Source organism: Phaseolus vulgaris, chromosome 4, assembly GCF_051622355.1.
Source record: "Phaseolus vulgaris cultivar YP4 chromosome 4, ASM5162235v1, whole genome shotgun sequence".
Lineage (NCBI taxonomy): Eukaryota > Viridiplantae > Streptophyta > Magnoliopsida > Fabales > Fabaceae > Phaseolus > Phaseolus vulgaris.
In genome coordinates this window covers 31,170,431-31,186,247 of record NC_143501.1, presented here as the reverse complement: position 1 = coordinate 31,186,247, position 15,817 = coordinate 31,170,431, and positions in this window count along the sequence as shown.

Here is a 15,817-nt window from a genome sequence, read left to right as displayed (position 1 = left end):
TTAAGGATATATGTCTAAACAGTGAACTTTTGCATTTCAACTTTTGGATATGTTAAATGAAAGATTTTATTAAAAGTTGATTTTATCCTATTTATATGAGAACCTCATATTTTTATTATTTATTTCTTCTCTTGTTAATGCATATGACTCTTTTTTTTTATCCAAATAGGACCTAAACCCACTTATGATTCCAAGGACTTCATTTATGAGTTGAAAGGAAAGTCTATTATATTTCTTTCTTATGGAAAAAGTCTTCATTTACTCTCGTTTTTTGGGTTCGTCACACAACTAGACATATGACTGTAAGATAACAACGGTCCACCAAATTAATGTGCTACTTAATAATCTTTTCCTGTAAAGTTTCTAACTATGTAAAGTAGTAACAAGGTAAGCTATTCATTCATTAATTGCAGTATTTTATTAGGACATTTTCCAGCTTCACATTCATCTAGCAGCTTCAGAGTTCGTATGTTTATTTAGTTTTGACAACCATCACTCCAAGTAAGTTTGCTTTTTATTTAACTATTTATTACTTGTTTGAATAAACTATTTTTTACAACCCAATTAACTATTTTTTTATTTAAGTATTTGTTTTAGTTAACTTTTTTAGTTAACTCTGTTTTATTTAACAGAGTTGACTTCAATTTAATATATGTACACATTACTAGATAAGTAATGTTTTATTTTGCTGTTTTGTTGTAGTCATGCCAATTGATAAGTCCTGGATTTGTAAACAACGAAACACCATTGAGTATGCAAATGTGTTGAACGTATTTTTGGATATTGCATTTCAACATGCTAATTGTCCTGTAATTAAGTGTCCATGTGCAAAATGTGGTTTCAAAAAGTGACAAACAAGGGTTGTAGTTCAAGAACATTTAACATGTACAAATTTCCTTCAAAACTACAAAACTTGGTATTTGCACGGTGCAGAGCCAAGTGTAACTGAGTCAATGGTCGCTACAAGTGCGCATGTCATTGAAGATTTACTAGAATCTCAAAATCCGATGGAAGATGTGTTGAATGATGCATTCGGGTTTGCGGGGCATGATGAGGATATTGAAGCTGATGTTATGCAAACAAATATGGTGGGTGATGAAGAAAATACAATCTTTGATGAATTGATGAGGGACTATAATGAACCCTTATATGAAGGTTGCACACAGTATTCAAAGTTATCATTCATGTTGAATTTGTCCCATATCAAATGCATGAGTAGAATGAGTGACAAAGCAATGACCATGATTCTAGACTTGCTAAAGCACGCATTTGAACATGCTAAGTTTCCTAACTCGTTCTATGAGGCGAAGACTGTGATTACCAAACTTGGACTTAATTATGTCAAAATACAAACTTGCCCAAAAGACTTTATGCTATATTGGGGTGAAGACAATGAAGGCTTAGAAGAATGTAAAAGGTGCAAAACGTCTAAGTGGAAAAATAAAGATAAGAAGCAATACGCAAAAATCTTGCGTTACTTTCCATTAAAACCGCGTTTGCAAAAATTGTTTATGAGTTCTAAGACGATTGAGTTTATAAATGGCATGCATCAAAGGATAATCAAGATAGATTGATGAGGCATCCTAGAGATTCTAAGGCTTGGAAATCATTTAATTTATTGCATCCAGAATTTGTAAATGATCCTCGAAATGTACGATTAGGCTTAGCTGTTGATGGCTTCAATCCTTACGGAAACATGAGTATAAACCATAGTATATGGCCAGTGGTTCTCATCCCATACAATGACCCTCATTGGAAGTGTATGAAACAAACATATTTTATCCTCTCCATGATAATTCCTGGAAAACAAATGGTAGGAAATGACATTAATATTTACTTAGAACCACTCATAAGCGAATTGAAGGAGTTATGGTTTGATGAAGGGCAAACATTTGACTATTAAAAAAAATGTTTACATTGCGAGCGACTTTGTTGTGGACAATTAGTGACTTCCCTGGGCTAGGTAATTTGTTTGGATGGAACACGCACTGATGAGAATCAAATAAAGGAGGCTTTTATTAATGGAGGAAGAGGACATCCACCCTCACATTTGAAGTTCTTCCTTCTAGTCTTCTCAAAATTAAAAGAAGAAATAAAATAAAGATGAGGCCCAAGCCCAAAGCCCAAGCCCAAGCCCAAGAAGGCCAAAGCCCAAAGAGCCCAAGTCCATCCCATGAGGGGCAAGGCCAAGCTTTGAAATACTCTTGTATAGTTTTAGGAGGTTTGGTTATTAAATAAAGGTGTGTGAAAATGTAAAATAAAGTCACATTGTCCATGTGACTTAGGAGAGTGGTGTAGGTGTAGTTTTTGGGAGGTGTCATAGTAGAAAAAGGTCACACCTCCCATGTGACTTGTTTTTGGTGGGAATTTCAAATGAGTTTATTTGAAATTTCCCACCTATTTTTCAGCACCTTAGGCTATAAATAGAGGTGCTTCCTTTGTAAAATTCAGATTTGAATTCATCTAAAGAAACTATACTCAAAATTGGAGTGAGCATTTGGAGAGCTTTTGAGCTTCTACTCTAGTCTTATCTTGAAGGACCATGGTTTCCTCAAGTGGCGGCTTCCACACTCATCTAGGAGCATCCATACTTCTAGTGGCGTGATCATCCAACCTATCTTCCATCTTCATGAGCATTCTCTTCTCCTTCCTTTCTTCTCTTTCAATTACTCTTGTTGTCTTGTGTTCTTGAGCATTTTTTGGTTCGGCTGTCCTTAATTTTCCAGCACCTATGTTTTGGTTTTCTAAATTCTGTTCGGTACATTTGTTTGTGTTTTAATTCTGTTCGGTCTTCTCTTTTATAATTCCTTTGTTGATTCAATTTGACAATATTTGGTTCATCCAAATGAGTTTGGGAATTGGTACTTGTTTTGGTGAGTTCTTGACTTAGAACCATGATCCAACTTCTAAGAAAGTGCCTCTTTATTTTCCAGCTCAAGGTGATTCCTCAAAGTGTCAAGAATCTTGTTCTATGTGGCTATTGGAATCACATCATGTGGTATCATGAGTCTTAGGTTCATTCTTGTTTAATTGTTGAGTTGTGTGCACTTTATTTCAAGAGCTCTTTAATTTCTTGCAATTTAAGTTTCTGTTTTAGAATTTTAATTGAGTTTTCTTGCTGTTTTTCTTTTGCTCCAAGTGTTTGTGGAAAGGTTTATGGCACTCATAATTCTTATGAGTAAGGTTGCTCTTTTGGAATGGCATTATCCTTCCTAGAGTTTACCTTAAGCTTCCTTTCACTTGTTACAATTTGTGTTGTGTCTTTTAATTTTTGAATCATGTCAAGTTTTGTCTTAAGTCATGTTATTCCATATATGTCATTACTTCTAGTAGTACTTTTATTGTTTTGATTGTTTCTTGCTTTAGTGTCATATAATTTTCTGAATTGATGTTGATCCTTTGTGCATTTTCTTTTTAGAATTGAGTTCATACTTGTATTCTAGACCTATACAAGTTCCAATACATCTTTTTCTATTATGTCTTTGCTAGTTCATCATCCTGTTTTTTATTCCTATTAGGATTCCTCTGTTTCTGAAAAAAGTGCTTACTGTTTTTCCTTATTGCAATTGATTTACGTACTGTAAAATTCTGAAATTCTGGATTTGAGATATTCAAAGTGTTAGAAAAGAATAGAAAAAAGAATCATTCAAAAATATGAAGTACACAAAAAATGATAAATAAAATAAAAAAAGTGTACATTTCTGCCGAAAAAAATACGGTAATCTGGCAGCGATTTTGAAAAATTTATTTCTCTCAATTGGCTTACTGTTTTTAATTGATTCCAGTGCCATTTTTGAGTTAACACCTTGAAGTTTCTGTGGTATAAATTTCATAATCCAGTTCGCTCTACAACGTTCCAGTTAAATCAGTGAATATCAAACACAGTTTGCATTAAAAAAAAATTTCCAGTAGCTAATATTTTTTGTTTTCCTCATCTACTCTAGTGCTTTTCCTTAGGTATTCTTTTGTGTGCCTACTTTTCTCATTGAGTTCTTTATTTTCTTGATTGTCTTTCATTCTTATTCTTTGAGTTTGTCTTACATATAGTATTCCTTTTGCAATTACCTTTCCTTGCTTATACCTTTTCTTGTTTGTCTTTATTGTTTCTTTGGTTTTGTGGTGGTTTGCTCTTAAGATTGGTGTGCTTGCTTTGACATATTTCATTTGAGGATTCCAAGGCCTCAAGATCAGATTGGTGCAAGAACATTATTTCTTTGAGAGTGATCTCTTTTTTCAGCCTCATTTCACTTCGGCAGTTTCATTGCCAAGCTCACTGTTTTTGCTAATTTTGTTTCTTAACTTGTTTGCTGTTTTTGTGTGTTTGCTGTTTTTTATTTGCAAAATGGCTGGCTATTCAAGTGGTGCATCTTACAAACAGCATTCTCCTTCCAAAGCTTCAGTCCTTGGTGAAGAAGAACATAGAAGAAGGAGGCATCACCATCATTCTCATGAAGAGAGCTATAACCGTGACCAAAGATATCACCAAGTGTTCAACATTGCTTGTAAAAAAGTCCCTAGTTTTAATGGTGATAGTGATCCTAATGTGTATTTAGAATGGGAGACTAAGGTTGACCATTATTTTCATGTGTATAAGGTCCAAGATGACCAAAAACTTAGAATAGTTTCTTTATCCTTTTTGGGCTATGCCAAAGAATGGTGGCATAAAATTGTAATGGACATTATATATCGCAAGAAACCTCCCGTGGTTTCTTGGAATGCTTTGAAAGAGTGTATGCGCGCGAGGTTTGTTCCTCCTTCTAGGAAGGAACACTTGTTGAAGTTCCAAAGGCTTCCTCAAAGACATAGGATGGTAGAAGAATACATTAAAGATTTTGAAACAACTTTGACTAAAATGAATATGCATGCTAATGAAGAGTCAAAGCTAAAATGGTTTGTACGTGGTTTGAGAAGAGATATTAGAGAAATTGTAGAATTAAATGAGTACTCTTCTTTAAAGAAAGTGTTTCGCCAAGCCATCAAGGTAGAATCCTATCTTTTGAAAACAACTTTCAAAAATACTCATGATTATAATTTCTACAACTCTTCTAGGAAGGATGCCAACAAAATGTCTACTCAAAATTGTCCTTCCAATTTTTCCAAACAAACCATGTTTCCAAACAAAGTTTCTACCACAAATCTTTCTACTCCTAAGTCACCTACCAAAACTTCAAATATCAAATGTTTTAAATGTTTAGGTTTTGGGCACATAGCTCTTCATTGTCCACAAAAGCAAATCTTAAAGATAAACAAGGTAACACAAGACCTAACTCACCCACTTCCCACAAGTCAAAATAAAAAAGACAAAGAAGAACAAGTTGACATGAGTCTTCTCCTTTCACCTCCAAGGTGTTTTCCTTCCTTATCTTTTTCATTACCCAAGGTTTCTATTTCAACACCATCTTGGTTAAAAAGTGTTAGGGATGATTTCATACCTCCTAATGGTTTTCACCATTTAAGATGCCTTTTCCCAAAAGATATCATCATTCACAAACAAATTTTTCCAACTTGGTCGATTTATAGAAGCTCCTTTTCTGAAATCCCATTGTTTACAAAAGATAAGTCATGTTTACATTTTTCTTCCACTTTTAATTGTAAAACTAAACTGACTTTGTTATATGCAAGGATTCAGAATTCGTGGACGAATTCTCTCCAACTCGAGGAGTATGATGAGAATCAAATAAAGGAGGCTTTTATTAATGGAGGAAGAGGACATCCACCCTCACATTTGAAGTTCTTCCTTCTAGTCTTCTCAAAATTAAAAGAAGAAATAAAATAAAGATGAGGCCCAAGCCCAAAGCCCAAGCCCAAACCCAAGAAGGCCAAAGCCCAAAGAGCCCAAGTCCATCCCATGAGGGGCAATGCCAAGCTTTGAAATACTCTTGTATAGTTTTAGGAGGTTTGGTTATTAAATAAAGGTGTGTGAAAATGTAAAATAAAGTCACATTGTCCATGTGACTTAGGAGAGTGGTGTAGGTGTAGTTTTTGGGAGGTGTCATAGTAGAAAAAGGTCACACCTCCCATGTGACTTGTTTTGGTGGGAATTTCAAATGAGTTTATTTGAAATTTCCCACCTATTTTTCAGCACCTTAGGCTATAAATAGAGGTGCTTCCTTTGTAAAATTCAGATTTGAATTCATCTAAAGAAACTATACTCAAAATTGGAGTGAGCATTTGGAGAGCTTTTGAGCTTCTACTCTAGTCTTATCTTGAAGGACCATGGTTTCCTCAAGTGGCGGCTTCCACACTCATCTAGGAGCATCCATACTTCTAGTGGCGTGATCATCCAACCTATCTTCCATCTTCATGAGCATTCTCTTCTCCTTCCTTTCTTCTCTTTCAATTACTCTTGTTGTCTTGTGTTCTTGAGCATTTTTTGGTTCGGCTGTCCTTAATTTTCCAGCACCTATGTTTTGGTTTTCTAAATTCTGTTCGGTACATTTGTTTGTGTTTTAATTCTGTTCGGTCTTCTCTTTTATAATTCCTTTGTTGATTCAATTTGACAATATTTGGTTCATCCAAATGAGTTTGGGAATTGGTACTTGTTTTGGTGAGTTCTTGACTTAGAACCATGATCCAACTTCTAAGAAAGTGCCTCTTTATTTTCCAGCTCAAGGTGATTCCTCAAAGTGTCAAGAATCTTGTTCTATGTGGCTATTGGAATCACATCACGCACACTGGTCTTGCTTGCCCTACCTGTAACTTTGAAACTGACTCTTCTTGGTTGTACAGAGGCAAATTATGGTTTATGGGACATCGTATATTTTTTTAATAAAGAGCACAAATTCAGATTGAATCCTCATATTTATAATAGAACAAATCAACTAAGGGATGCATCAGAACATTTGTCAGGGTCAGACATATAAAATCAAGTTGAGGGTGTGAATGTTACATTTGAAAAACCATTAGACCCTATAAATACAAGTAAGAGGGATCGTGGAAAGAATGTTGTTCAAGTTGGAGCAGAGCAATGGAGAAAGAGAAGTATATTTTTTGAACTTCCTTATTGGCGGACCAACTTGTTACGCCATTGTCTAGATGTGATGCATATTGAGAACTGTTTGTGACGCCATTGTCTAAATGTTTGTGACAATGTTTTGTATACATTACTTAATGATCCTAAGAAGTCCAAAGATAATCTCAAAGCCTGAAAGGTTCTTAAAGAAATGGGTATATGGAAAGAGCTTTGACCATATGATAAAGGAAGATTTCGGCCAAGTGTATTTTCATTGTAAAAAACAAAGAAAAAAACATTTTTTCCAGATGGATACTCAAGTAATATTGCAAGGTGTGTTGATTTGAAAGGTGGAAAGATTTTTTGACTCAAAAATTCATGATTGTCATATTCTTATGGAACAATTACTACCTATTGTCATACGTAATGTTCTACCAAAAAATGTGACTGCAATGGTAGTAGAAATGTGTTCATTTTTTCAACAATTATGTGGGAAAAGTTTAAGTCAATTTGGTCTTAATAAACTTGAGTCTCGCATGATTCAAACTCTTTGCCATTTGGAAATGTTATTTCCTCCTACCTTTTTATAATCATGGTTCATTTAACATGTCACCTAGATGGTGAGGCAAATCTTGGAGGACCAGTACATTACCGTTGGATGTATCCCATAGAAAGGTAAATTTCTTGCGGACCTTTGTATTTTTTTTTTTATGTTCAAAGTTTAATTATTCTAATTGCGAAAGCATTTTATAGGTATTTGGGGCACTTAAAATCGTATGTTTGAAACAAGACATAACATGAAGGTTCTATTGCTGAAGGAACCTAGCTAAAGAGGTTCTAACCTTTTGCTCTCAATATATGGAAGGGATGGAGATAAGAACTAATAGACCTTCACGTGTGGATGACTCTTCTAACATGAATATTTCCAAATTGAATACCCTATTGTGCTCTCTATTTTAATATATTATAATTTCCACCACATTATACTTATATTATTATTGTTGAACATATAGAAAATTGAGACTGGTATGAATATTGGACGAGCTGAAATGTGGAAGATCACACATAAGAGGAAAAATGGCACCACTAGTGCAGAAACATAAAACAAATGCGGTTGTTTTGAATTTATAAATGCGGTTTTATAACCGCATTTGATCAACACGCACTTGTAAATCAAGAAATATAAATGCGGCTATATAGCCGCATTTATAAATACCATTTACAAGTGCGGTTATTTGCTTTAACCGCACTTGTATATGTCGAATCATTAAAAAAAAATTAAAAATTTTAAAACATCGTCAATCTTGTGTGAAGCCAAGATTGATGAAGAGTCACGGGAGCGAACAACGGTGGCGGCAGCAGAAGCGACGACGGACAGGGAAGCAGCAACGGAGCAAACCAAAAAATCCACAAGAAACCACGAAGACAATGAAAGAGTGCTTCGAGACCACTAATGCAAGGAAAAAAACATATATAAGAAAAACGAAAAACATTTATGCATATATTTGTGAAGATGAAGAGGAAAAAAGAGAGTTCAAGAAACTTACATTGCACAAATGGAATGCAGATGCAGTAGAAGGAGACGAACTCAGAGTGCAAACGCGAAACGAAGGCAAAAACGAGAAATAAAGTTTGAAATTGTGTGTGGCGCGCTTCAAAATTTAAGGTAAAAAAGGATTTACGAATGCGGTTAAAGGTAAAACCGCATTCGTAAATCAAAGAATTTTGATTTACGAATGCGGTTATTCAAATAACCGCATTCGTAAATCAAAATAATTTCAAAAATGCCACCGCGTTTTTTTCGAAAGCGGGTAGCGCAAAAGCCGCACTAAATAAAGCGTATCCTTTTCTTCTTTTTGCACTAGTGCACATATGTAAATGATGAGGCACTGGAAATTGGGGTAAGTGTCTAGGCTGCTTTGATGATGATGTATTGATCATGATGATATATTGAAATGCTTGCATACATATTTTGATCATAACCCTACATACATCAAATCTTCCTCCTGAGTAAGCATCCTGATTACATGCAAAATGCCATGTTGTTTGGAATCTAAGTTGTAGTTGTAGTTGAGAGTTCAACCATTTGATAGATATTTATGAATTGTGGGATCATTTTTCCAGCAACCTAGTATAATCTCAGCAACACCTGAGTGGTAAAATGGTTCTAGGAACAATGTGATCACGTCCCATATGACATTCTTTAGGACTTGATAAGTCTTGGGGTTTAGAGGGTTCAAATGATTTGTTCCTGGTTCTGAAATTCTTAATGAAAACTGGATCATTTTCACAATTCTTTTACTTTTAACGGACATTCATTATTTTTCCTTTTTAGACTCACGTAATGGTGTTTGTTTTAATGGTAATAAAGGATCCTATAAATAGATGATGAATGATCATTTGGTAGGTGTCGAGTTTGTTATTGGGTCATGTGTTTGCATTCAATATGAAATTATTGAGACATCACTTTCAAGGTTTAATATTACATTTTAAGTCATGGGGTTTAGTGCTTGATTATGTTAATACTAACCAAACAGTAAAAGGGGTTTAATGCTTGATTATGCTTACTACTTTCATAATATATTCTAACAAGTATATGTTGTTCTTCTGATTATTTTCAATTTTATCCAGAAAAAATTGATGAACTAAAGTTGACAAATGCAAAAGGTGCTTCAGATATATCTACAGAAGATCCAATTGGTGTCATATTTGGTAATGAGCATTTGGGTCGAGTTAAAGGGCTATCATATGGAGCTTGTCCCACCTTGCTTTCAAAGGATCCACAACAAGGCTAAGTGGTATGGCAACTTCATCAAATGTGGAGGACAAGGTAACTTAAATGGAAACTGAGCTTGCAACTGTGAAAAATCAAATAAACACTTTGCTTGCATATATTGTTTCGAGAAAAGATGTTCCAGAATATTTTGCTACAATTGCAGCTAATTTGGTTCATGCATCCATCAATGAAGTATTAATATATTTAAATATTTTTTTGTGTTTTTTATTTTATAATTATAAACAATCAAATTTATTAACTTAAAATTATTTATTTCAGGCATCAGATACTGGAAATGGTGCTCCATCACCTAATCAAATAATCGGATCAAGTGCTAGAAGCAAAACTCATTAGGAATATGTCTTTTAATTTTAAACTTGATTAGGAATGTGTGAGCTTTTGAACAACTATGTGTTTTAAGTTTCAATTATGTATCAAATTTTGAACAATATTATGTGTCCTTTAATTTTCAATGAAATGTGTTCCGTCCGGTTGACCGGGACGTCTTCGTGCGCGACCTCAACCGTCAGCTAAGGACTCCTTCCCACTGATTGCCTGTGAATTCCTGCAAAAAAGAGGACAAAGAGGCGCCCTAGCGGCCGTTTGCACTCCGACGCTCAAGTCAGCCAGCAAGAAACACCAAAACTAATCACCCCCGTCTCTGAGCACCGCGTGTGGCACTCTGAAGGTGGTAAAAGAAATAACTGTGTATATGTGTGTGTGTTGTCTCCTTCAGGCAAAAATATTCTCCAGTCACTTGTACGTAATCCTAAAGCACGGGCAAGCAACCGGAGAGTTTCTCGTAAATTTGCCAAAGGTTCGAACCCTTTTTCCGACATTCCCAGCGCTATTTAAACTGCCCCAGCATTTAAAGCGCCTTAAAGCGCTTTTAATCTCTAACGTAACGCACTCATTAAAGCGCTTAATTACGAAACGTAGCGCATTTAAGACGTTGAAACGCTCGGGAGCCCTAATAGTACCAGAATGCTCGAAAGGGAAACTGTATTAAATATCTTTAATTACCTGGCACCTGTCTAGAGGGTGTTTCTATTCTGGCATGGCTGTCGTACACGTGGAGGGCCTCACGACGCCATGACCCCATCTGGGGGCGTTTCTACCCATCTGGGGACGTTTCTACGTGTGAGTCCTCCTGCTTGGGAGTGCTACTGCGCTAGGGGTGGCTTTTTGGGTGCCAACTCATGCCCCCAAGTATCTAGCCACTTACTCTGAGAGCGTATCTGCCTTCCTCTCGCACCCTGCACCCGGTTATCCTGGGCGTGACCTTCCTCTTGGGTCGTATCTGTCCCGAAGGCGTCTCTGGGGAGGCAGGGGTACTTCACGAGTCAGGCTGCCCTTCACTGGTACTATCACTATGGCCTTGGCCTTGAAGCCACCTTTTCCTTCTCTTTATCACTTTCCCGAGATATCGGGTCCTGAGGCTTTCCCACGGCGTCGCTCCCTCCATGGTCTTTCCTACCCATGGGTATCGGGGAACCATACTGTGATTTGCCTTACTTTTACACTGTTTGATCTGGCCACGCCCTGGCTAGGCGACGCCTCCACCCAGGCGACGCCTTGCCTTGGCGACGCCTTGTCCTATCTTGGCGACGCTTCCTCCTGGCGTCTCTACACCTGGGCGACACCTTGAGTTGACTTTGACTTTCCAGTCGTTGACTTTGACTTAGTCAACGCCCTGATACGGGACGGTACACAAGCCCCCCAGTCTTAAGCCGAAGACTTATCTTCAGCGCAAAGACTAAAGCCTTGCCCCCACCGTCCGCGTACCTTCCTGATGACGTGTCATTCTCTGCTGACTCAGCAATTTTTCGAATTACTGACGCGACACTTTCTGAACCACTGGGTATTCTTAATGACCGATTGGACATTTCCTGAAATGGGGATGATAACACCTTTTGGGCTACCCTTGATCGCGCGCCACGTGGCCCATCGCGTGGTCCTCCAAGCTCATACCCTCCAAGCCTTGGAAATGAAAACATCTACTCTGGAAGAGGAAATGAGGACCCTGGGACGCCAGAACGAAGCCTATCAAACTTCCCTGAGACAAATGCAAGAGTCCAAAGCGGAAACAGAGAGGCGACTGGCGGAGGCATTGGAGCTCCAGGCAGGCTTCTACACTCGGGAAGTTGCTATTCAAGTGCAGGTAGCGGGTCTTCAGGAAGTGGTCAAAGCGGATGCAGAAACTCACAAGGACCTGAAGGACCGTTGCTGTGAACAGGCTGCCAAGGTGGAGCGGATGGAGGAGGAAATGGCCACGCAGGCCAAAGCTATGGACCTTCTCCGAGTTGACTACGACAAACTGCAGGTCGAGGTTAGCCGGCTTCGCGTGGAGAAAGAGGCTCTGGAGAAGCAGGTGGCCTCTGGAGACGCCGCCATTGAGGAACTGGAGAAGGAGAAAAAGTCCCTTATCCAAGAGATGGCGGGTACCTTCGAGGAGGGGTTCCAAGAGGCCCTGACCCAGGCGTCCTGCGAGAATCCTGGCGTCAACCTTTCGAACTGCGACCCCACACACCACGTAGTCGACGGGAAGGTCGTGCCCATGGACTTGAACAACTGAACTGCTGCCCCTCATCCGCCACCTTCCTCTTCAAGCTTAACTCTTCATTCTTTACCTTCGCTTTTTGATTTTATCTGCCAAAACTTGTAATTCTTTGAACTATCCGCACTCTTGTTACTGATTTGGGACGTTCGCATGGTTGTCTTTATTTCTTTGTCACATACGATTCTGCCTATGCGATCTCATTCTCATCTTTTCCTTTCATACGCTTCAATTATTTTATCTGTGTTCTGCCCATTTCTCACACTTCGTTGGGCGGTTTGGTATGATCGGGTAAGGTCGCCCGCCAACCCTCACGCCCATGGAGAGGCTCACTAAGTGGCGCCGTATCGTCCACGGGACGTCTCTGATACCGAAAGGCCCTTTCTTTGATCTTTTAACGCTCGGCGCCCACACCTAAGGAGAGGCCTGCTAAAGCAGCACCGTATCGTCCCCGGGTGTCTAAAACGCTGAGTGCTGTGGGGTTTTGTTCCCTCCATGGTCTTTCCTTCCCATAGGTATCGGGGAACACCCTGCCAGCGATTCGCTGGCGTTTGGCGATCTCATCTCCCTCCACAGTCTTTCCTACCTGTGGGTATCGGGGAGGTAACGCCTGTGACTAACTTTTCCTTTCTTTGATTTCTTCTCCCTCCTCAGTCTTTCCTACCTGTGGGTATCGGGGAGGTGACGCCAGTCGGTATTTGGGTTGGCGACGCCCGCGACATCTCGCGCTGTCGTCGCCCTTTGCGTCCTTCTTGGCAACGCCTCGGGCGTTACCTTTACTTCGACATTGACCTTAATTCTTGCCTTGGTCAGCGCCTGATAACAGCGAAGAGCCCAAGGCTTTGCCTGTGCCATCCACGTGGCGCTCCTTGTATAGCTGATGGGACCTTCTGTCATTCGACTTGATCCACGTGGCGCCGCTTGCATGGTTGATGGGGTATCTAGTCATTCCATTTTCTGACTCCTGCTGTACCCCTGGCTCACTTTCGACGGCGCATCGTACCACTGGGTATTCTGCTGACACAACGTTTTCTGATTTAAGCCAGTGGTGCCAGCGTCATCCTTTCATCTTCTGCCACGTGTATCAATCGCACGGTGCATCCGTTCGCGTCGTTTGGCGCTCTAACCGCTTTATTTAACTCTTCAAACTCTGGAACTATCTTCACCATTTTCTCACTCTTCATAACCTACTTGCGTTCTTTCTCCTTGCACCCTTCCTTCTTGCACCCTTTCTTCTCTGTCGAAGGGTTGTTCTAACCTTCGCTCCCCTTGCTCAACTCTTGCATTTCTGGCCATCCTGCTCTTGTTAAAGAATGTCTTCGCACGATGCTTCCTCCAGGGTCCGTCCCAAAGACTTGTACCCTTGGGCCTCGAGTGAACTTCTTGATGAGTGTTCATGCTTGCTCTCCACCAGGGCCGTACGGGAACACAAAGGGGAGTCGTGTTCTTATGACCACCGGGCCTTCGCAAGGAGGCACGATGACGACATCGCTGTGCTCCCTTGCACTTTGGGGGAGCCAGTGTGTGGAGACGAACGGGCCAACGACGGGGTCCCTTTCTTTTACTTTTACCAGGTGGTGTTCAAGACCGTCGGGGTGCGCTTACCCTTCTCCTGGTTTGAGAAGGAACTGCTGACGGAGATCAACGTTGCTCCGGCCCAGTTATATCCCAACAGCTGGGCCTTTGTCAAGGCCTTCGACGTTCTCTTCGGGTTTCTGGGTTGTGCACCCTCGGTTGACCTCTTTCTTCACTTCTTTGAGGTGAAGAGACAGAGACACAACCTCTGGGTAACTCTCAGTAATGTGCCCGGGAGGGTTCTCTTCACACCCTTCCAGAGCTCGTTCACCGGGTGGAAAGGCCGGTTCTTCAAGATCTGTCGTACTGACCTTGTTCCCGACGCTCTGGATGGGTTTCCACTGTACTGGGTGAGAGAGGAAAAGGCCCTCAAAGCCAAACCTCTCAAGAATCTGGCTCCAAGTGATCAAATAGCTTGCCGGATTCTTGCTGAGGCGGGAGGCTTTGACTCTGCTACGGTGATCAGCTTGGAGTTCAACGCTAGGACTCTTGAGAAGTACATATGTGAGAACCACTGCCTTAGGCAACTTCGGCCTTCGTTACTTTCTAACTGTGCCTGTCTTTCTTCACGGTGTCGCTAATACATCTGTTCCCTTTGTGCAGGTTCGAAAATAAGCCAAGAAAAGAGGACACGACTTACTCGAGCGCTACGGGCTGGGAAAGAGGCTTCGCCTTCCTCCAGTGATGACTCTGATGAACTCTGAGAAGTGGCTTGTTTGTGTTTTTGCATTTTGTACCGAACATTGCTTGTAACAACAACTTTTCAATATCATAATTCTTTACAACGCCACTTTACTTTGCATATGCTTCATATACCGCGTGACTTCCTTTCGTCTCGTTCTGCCAACGATGCATGCTTTTACTTGGGCGACGCCTTCTTTCTGGGCGACGCCAAGACCTAGGCGACGCCTTCTTCCTTGGTGACGCCATGGCCTAGGCGGCGCATCACATTACTTCTAACAAGGAAAGATAAAGGCTGAAAACCAAGGCACTTCTTTTTCTCAACTGGTTTTTCCATTTATTAGGGTGACCTCATTAAAAAACCCCCGAAAGGGAAAAAGAGCGTCCCCTTCAACTAAATTGTTACATGCTGCTTACATAAGTCAACTGAAATAAAATTTTAAGTTGGCTGCATTCCAACGGCGCGGGATAGGGCCTCCATCTAAAGTCTCCAGGTTGTACGAACCGTTGCCCTTAGCCTCGGTAACTCTGAAGGGCCCGGTCCACTTGGGAGACAGCTTATTCTACAACTCGTAAGGGTGAGCTTTCCTCATCACTAGGTCGCCCACCTGAAACTGTCGCGGCTTTACTTTAGAGCTATATTGCCGCTCCACTCTTCTTTTCATCGCTTCAGCTTTTATTCTAGCTTCTTCCCTGGCCTCTTCTAGCAGATCTAGGTTTACCCGTCTCTCCTCATTAGATTCCTCCACCACAAAGTTTTGAAAACGCGGTGAGCTTTCGTGTATTTCTACTGGAATCATCGCGTCCGACCCGTACACCAAACTGAACGGCGTCTCCATAGTAGAGGATTGGGGCGTGGTGTGGTATGCCCATACAATCCTTGGCACCTCTTCCGCCCACGCCCCTTTGGCCTTCTCTAACCTTCTTTTTAACCCCCTCAGCAGAACTCTGTTTGCTGACTCTACTTGTCCATTGGTCTGGGGGTGTTCGACCGACGCGAACACTTGCTTGATTCCCACTTCAGCGCACAGATTTCTCAACTGCTGACTGGCGAACTGGGTCCCGTTGTCAGATATCAGGCGCCTGGGTACGCCAAAGCGACACACGATGTTTCTCCACACAAAATGTTGTACCTTATGCGCAGTGATTTGTGACACGGGCTCTGCCTCTATCCACTTAGTGAAGTATTCTATGGCGACGATCAGATATTTCATCTGCCTGATTACCAGTGGGAAAGGGCCCAAGATGTCAATTCCCCATGTGTGGAAAGGCCACG